Below are 7,341 nucleotides of genomic sequence, written 5' to 3'. Positions count from 1 at the left end.
CCTTAACCTTGCCCATGACGACAGCCCTGACTTGCTGCGCAGCCTTGGAGCCTCTGCCCCATCTGAGCTAAGTGGGGCGGGAGGTCTGGGTGACTTTGAAGGCTGCCCTTCAGGCCTTTCCCTGTGATGACTCACACTACCCCAGGATTTGGGCCACGGAGGGTGGAGTGAGGCCTGAGTCCAGGTTCTGATGGACATGAACACCCAGGAGGAATAAGAAACTAGGTCAGAGGGTTCCTGTAGGGGAATCTTATGTGTCCCAGGGCCTGGCCCAAGGTGCAGCAGCTGTCGTAACTCTGCCCTGCCTGCCACCTGGGGACCCTTCCACTCAGGCATTGTGAAAATTTCCCAATTAAAGATGCTCACACCTACTAGTTAGTGGAGAATACAGAAGACGCAATCAGATCACCCGTCAGGTCCTGGCTCCGTGTGTCCACATCCAACCCTCCAGCACGTGGCTCCTCTGTCTCAGCACCACACCCATGAGCTGCCCCAAGTCTGTTTTGCTGTGCAGTATCTAATTCAAGAGGGCAGGGACTGTGTCCACTTGGTTCTCACACTGTCCCCAGTGTCTGGCACACACAGATCTGGCTGATGGGAGGCACTCAATAAACATTTGTTGAGCAAATAAATTAACTGCATGAACATGTTAACAGTGAACATTCAGGGTCGGGAAATTTCAGATCACTTTTATTTATTTCCTTATACTTTTAAGTCATCTCCATGTTTTCTAAAATGAGCATGTGTTGATTTCATAACCAGACACTTCCCCCCCTCCCCAACCAAAAAAAAAGCTTCTAAAAACAGAATAAAGCAGAGCTTCTTCTCTTGCTTCAAGGCGCTACTCCTCAGACACCCTCAGTGACAGCCCGTTTGTCCTCTGGGTTTTCTCAGCACCGCCTGTGGCAGGTCACCAAGCAAGTTAGGGACCAGCAGCAGGGCTCCTGTCCCCCAGACCAGAGAGCCTCTCACTGCCTCATCTTCTCATGTCCACCATTGTGTTTTGTTTTAAATGTTTGTTAAATCCCAGCTCTGCCATTCACTCGCTTGGTGCTGTTGGGTGAATGACTCAACATCGTAGTGCCTCTGTTTTCTCATCTTTAAAATGGGAATACTGCTAGTATCTCCCCATGGGGTGGGCGGGAGAACTAAGTGCACATAACGCACTTAGCACCATGTCCGCCTGAGGGTAAGCACTCAATAATTGTCTGTCTGGTTGGTTTCAATTTTTTTTATTAAGTCCTTCTCACAAGCCACAATCAGGGTTCTGCATCTATCATCAAGCTTAGTCCCCACAATGCTAGCAAGTCAGGCTTGTGATTGGACCCATATTGCAAAAGAGGAGCCAAAGGCTTAGACAACCAAGTCGCTTTCCCCAAAGTCGCACAGCAAGGAGGCCACAGCAGTGGGATTTGAATCTGGATCTATCTGACTCCAGACCAAGTGCCCCTGAAGTTTCAAATTCCATCTATGAGGAGAGGCCAGGGTGGGATAAGTTTGAGCTACAGGACAAGGCTGTGTGTCTTGGAAGGGTAGAGGGCCAAGAGAGGAGATGGCCAAGAGAGGTTAAGCCTGGAGCTCCTTCCCTACACCCAGTAGTAAACACTGAATACAGAGTGGCCACTGATTTGCCAGGGATAGCAGCTGTGGGGCTGGGAAGAATCCTTGGACTTGACCTCCCTGCTTCCCTCAGCAAGACCAGCATTCAAATCCCAGCATGGGATATTCATTCCATCCTCCCCTCTACTCATTCGTTCATCCATTCATTCATTTCCCTAACAATTATTTGTTGAGTACCTGCTATGTGCTGAATAACATTCTAGCCCCTAAAGATAAGTAGTAAACAAAATAGTGGAGTTTACATTCTAATGCAGGAGACAGGCAGTACCATCTTAACAAGGCAGCGAATAGGTCAGATGTTGATGGGATCCCTTCACTGATGGAGCAGGTAAGGGAAGAGGAAGTGTCAGCGCTGGCACTCTGTTTCCTATCAGTGGTCAGGAAGGACCTTGCTGAGCAAAGATCTGTAGGAAGTGGAGGAGTAAGCCATGGGCACCACTAGACAAGAGGGTGGCGGGCAGAGGGAGCTGTATCGACTGTGCTCCTGTCCACCCGTCCATCACCATCCTGCCATCCTGTCATCCTTTACTAACTATTAGAGGTATAATCTCTCATTTTCACCACACCCCTCTGATACAGGCATCATTAGGATTCACCTTTCAAACATCAAAAACAGAGGCTCAGCAAAGCCCTGTGACTCTCCCACAGGCTAGGGGAGGTGGGCAGCCCAGGTCCCTCCAGGACGCCTCCCCTCCCCGGCTCTGTCCTGCTTACTGCCCAGAAAGGCTGTGATTCAGTGACCTGCACTAAGGGGATGGAGCAGGACTTGGGGGGTGCGTAGAGCTGCAGTTCAGGGAAGATTCTGGAGCCAGACTTTCTGGGTTCACATTCAGCTCCACTAAGTTCCGGCTGCATGGTCTAGCTCTCTGTCTCCATTCCCTCCTCTGATAAATGAGGATGATCATAGAACTACTTCTACAGTTGCTGTAAGGAGTAAGTAACTTACATAAAGAGTTTACAACAGAGCCTGGTAAGTGTGATGTGAGTGTCAGCAGTTCTGTGACTGGCTGGAGGCGGGCAGGGGAGCTCTGAGATCAGCTATCCAGGGATTTGGGAGCTGGACAATGCCAAGGTCCTGCGTCAGCCCAGGGCTCTGGCCCACACTGGGCCCTCTGTCTCAGAGACTGTGATCCTTGCCTGTCCTTGGCGGACCAGAGGGGAGGTGCCAGGCATGGGATGGGGGTATGTTCCTGAGGACTGAGGCCTGGAGTCAGAAGGGGAGAGGCAGAGAAGGCAGAGTAGGGCAGCAGGGACTCCTCTCTAACAGAAGCCCAGTGCTGTCCAGAGGTCAGGAAAGGTGGAACCACTCCCAGCCCCAGGGAATGAATCATGATTGGTCTAAGCCAATCCCAGTAACCCCAGTGACTTATGCTTTGTTCGGGGAGAGAGGGCAGGTGGTGCAATTTTGGTCAGCAAAACAAAAGAAAATGTCTGCTGGGGGACTTCTGGGAAAAGTTTCTTTGCTCTTGAAAAGAAATGAGTCACAAGAAGCAAATTGTTTTCTGCCTCTGGCTGCGGCCATAAGGCTGTGATACTTGGAGCAGTGGCAGCCACCTCATGACCATGAGGGAAGAGCCCACCCTGAGAATGGAAGAGAGAGAAAAGGGAAAACAAAAACCATGGCCTCAGGGGATGTTGCTGGGTCATAGAATTAAGCAACACTGCCTCTGAAACATCTTGTCCTGTAACATAACACATTTTCTTTAAGGTTGATGCCTGCAATGGTCGATTCTTCTATTACTTGCTGCCTAAAGCACCCTGACTCAGCATCTTAGCCTGACCTCCTCTTTCTGGCTTGGGTCCATGTGGGTGCCCAGGTGAGGAATGAGGCTGGGTCAGACCAGTGCCCTTTTCTGTACAGACAACAGACTTCAGGCAGGTGGGAAGACCCCACCCCACCCCCCAAATCCTGGATCCCAGGAATGAATGTAGAGCCCAGGAAAGTTACTCACCTGAACTCAAGAGGGACTTATGTTAGTCTGTTTTCATGCTCCTGATAAAGACATACCCGAGACTGGGCAATTTACAAAAGAAAGAGGTTTATTGGACTTACAGTTCCACATGGCTGGGGAGGCCTCATAATCATGGCAGAAGATGAAAGGCATGTCTCACATGGTGGCAGACAAGAGAAGAGAGCTTGTGCAGGGAAACTCCCCTTTTTAAGACCATCAGATCTCATGAAACTTATTCACTATCACAAGAACAGCATGGGAAAGACCTGCCCCCATGATTCAATCACCTTCCACCAGGTCCCTCCCACAACATGTGGGAATTCAAGATGAGATTTGGGTGGGGACATGGCCAAACTATATCAGAACTGCAGGTGCCTCTTCTGTCCGGTGGCCTAGAAGGTTCTGTTTCTTACCCTTGAGTCTTTGGGGACTTGAGGCTTCAAGATCATGCAAGGCTTGAACTGACAGTGCCTGTTTGGGACCAAATGGGCAAAGACAGGCGGGAGGATACAAGCTGGGCTCCCCACCATCCTCAGCTGCTGTAGGGAGGAGACACAGCAAGTGGGCCTTGATTAGAGGGCTGTACTTGAGGAGCTCTAAGAACCCCTTCTGCTGAGACACAAGAATAATTAACCTACAAGGGAGTCCTTTATAAACTGTAATGTGCAGTTTACATGTCAAGTGTTCATGCTAACATGACGCTGGTACCTGACACATGACGGGCGCTTCATGGATATTTGTTGGTTCCATGAATAAATGAATGAGTGGATGAGTACTGACTGAGGTCATGAATGAATGAATGAGTGAATCCTAGTGTCATTACTATTATGGGATGTATTCATCATTACTCCCAAAACTTAGAGTCTTAAAACAATACACATTTACCATCTCACTGTTTCTGTGGTTCAGGAATCCAGACATGGCTTGACTGGGTTCTGGCTGCAGGATCTCTCACTAGGAGGGCCTTGGTGATAATAAGGGCTGGTTCAGCCCTCCATCCCCTGCCTATAAGTTCTCCAAGGCCCAGTATGAGCCTCTCATGGGGCAGGCATCCTCGCATGGGGTAGGCATCCTCAATTGTGCTGAGCCCCAGACCCCAGGGTTCAGGCTGCCACTGGGGCCTCTAGAGTATATGCCCCACCTTTGAGGGCTGGTCAGAGCATGTTGGGAAGTCCTCTTCCTCCCCCGAGTTACTCTCCAACTGGTCAAGAGACCCTAAGTAAGACTAGATAGCGAGTTGTTTCTTGGGAGCAAGACTCGGTCTTGAAGCTGGTTGGTTCACATGGTATTTTAGCAGATGTTCAGAATCAGCCACCTGCCTTGGTTCCACAACCCTGGGACCAGGAGCCCAGGCCAGCTAGAGAGACCCTGGCCCTGACCCTGGCTCAGGGCCAGGACCAGGGCAGACAAAGTGGGGAGTCTCTCCAGGAAGCCGTAACGACTAAGGGTTTGTGCTCACACCATCACCGTGTCCTCCTTTTTCAGCATTTCCAACCCCGATCCCCCAAATGACCCCACAGTTCCCTCCACCCACCTGCCCCACCCAGAGTCCACTGCTGAAGGTTATCATGCCTCCCTGGGGCCTACCACGAACCCATGTGGAATTGGCTCTGAGCCAAGGCATCAGATGGGCACAGGGACCTCCTGCCCCTCCACACCCCTTCCCTCCAGAGCCAGCTTCACAGACATGTGGCCCGTGCAGTTGTGTGGGGCCCATGCCTTGTTTGATGCTCTGCTGTTGCTGTCTTGAAATTCTTAATTTATTTCTCACAAAGAGTCTCTATTTTTCAGTTTGCAAGGGGCCCTGCAAATTATGTAGCTGATCTTGCCTCCAGCCATCACTCCCTGGGGTCCTCACAGCCTTTCTTTGAAGCTAGGAGAGCAGAGACTACAGGCCCTATTTGTAGATGAGAAAACTGAGACCCGAGGAAGCCAGGACCATACCCTGGACTCTCCTTCAACCCTTGGGCACACCGCAGGGCAAAACCTCCAACCCCAGGCCTGAATCTGGGGAGGAATTGCTCACAGTAGTCCCTCCTATGTTTCCATAGGAGTGCAGGAGGGACACCCCCGGCTGCTCTTGACCCCAGCTTCCTCCTGCAAGAGCCTTCTTCCATCTCTTCCTTCACTTTTGTTCTGGGAATTAACTAGTGGTCAATGGGGTAGCAAATCCATTCCTGGGTTTGTAAAACATGAACACACACACACATACATACCTACACACATACACACAGTCACATACACACACACACACACTCACACACACACACACACACAGCCCCTGTAACCAGACGATCCTTCTTGGCCCAGCCCCCAAGTGCCTTCCCAGATGGGAGAGGTGTGCCCCACCCCCTCCCCAACCTGAGGCCCAGCTCCCACCAACAGCTGCTCCCACATCCCAAGGACTCTGCTTTCCCTGCAGAACATCTGGAACATTCTGCCAAAATTGCCGCTGGGGGATTCAGCACCTCCCTCCCCCGCTTCCTGACTGGAAAAGCACGTGCAGAATTCCCTCGCCTCCCTGGAAGTCCCTCCTGCCCAAACCCCTCTCCCTCGAGGACCGTGCTTGGCTGCTGCAGGAACGGCTTGTTAGCAACTGCAGCCCTTCTCTCTGGGGGCCCCTCTGCCCACCCCCTCATTCCCATCCCCTTTCCTCTCTCTCTTCCTTCACTCGTTCACCTCACTTGGCCCCTCACTCCACACGTGGGGAAAGTGAGGTTCCAGGGAAGGGTTCATCTCAGTTGCTGCCTCTGAAGCGTGATCTGCTGGGCGAATGAGGCCGAGGGCCCAGAGCGCCCTGGCCTGGCACCCGGCCATGCTCAGCAGCTGTCCCTTCCTCCCTGCGACTCCTCCTTCCATCTTTGTTCCCATCTGTCCCTCTGCCACTCCCTCAATCTCCATATTAGCTGCCCGTCCACCCTGACCCCCAGCTCCCCACCTGGCTGAGCTCCAGGGAGGACTTCTCCCTAATCCCCACCCACCTCCTGCCTTACGAGTGCCCCTCTCTGGAGCTCCCACCCCTAAACTGGGAACACTAGGAGAGCCTCTCAAACGCCTGACCTTCCCAGCTCCACGGCTCAGGCCTGGTGGCGGGCAGTGGGCAGAGAGGTACCCAGTGGCGGAGACCCTCCCTGTCCTCCAACCTCTGCTCCCCAGGCCCAGGCCACGGTCAGCCCCAGCCTGTCACTTGGCAACAATGCCTCCTGTATGAATAACAGCCCTTTAATTAGGATATTATAGGAGGTGGGGCCTGTGGCAGCTACTTGCTAGAAATGCCAGCAGCAATTCCCGAGCCGCATGGAGATGGACAGATCCTGTGTTACACCCAGTGCCACTGGCTCCCCACCATGGAGCTCGCCTCCAAATGAGATTTCTTTCTCCCAGAAGAAAACAATTTGATCTCACTCTCTTTTTCTCCTTTTTTTTTTTTTCAAACTCTCCTCTGATTGTCAGGACTGAAAATACTTACTGGGACCCAGTTCATTGTTTTCAGATTCAACTGGGCCCAGGCAGATGGGGGAGGTGGGGTAGCCTCCCATGGCTTGGCTGGGCTTCTGTCACCTGAGAGGGCTCTGCTCTGGGATCACTTTCAGTCATGATGATGATGAGGATACTGACCATAGCTGTGTGGCTCAAATATATACACATATTGGCCGGGCGCGGTGGCTCACGCTTGTAATCCCAGCACTTTGGGAGGCCGAGTCGGGCGGATCACGAGGTCAGGAGATTGAGACCACAGTGAAACCCCGTCTCTACTAAAAAATACAAA

This window comes from Symphalangus syndactylus, chromosome 6, assembly GCF_028878055.3.
Source record: "Symphalangus syndactylus isolate Jambi chromosome 6, NHGRI_mSymSyn1-v2.1_pri, whole genome shotgun sequence".
Classification (NCBI taxonomy): Eukaryota; Metazoa; Chordata; class Mammalia; order Primates; family Hylobatidae; genus Symphalangus; species Symphalangus syndactylus.
Note: the sequence above shows the minus strand (reverse complement) of the source record.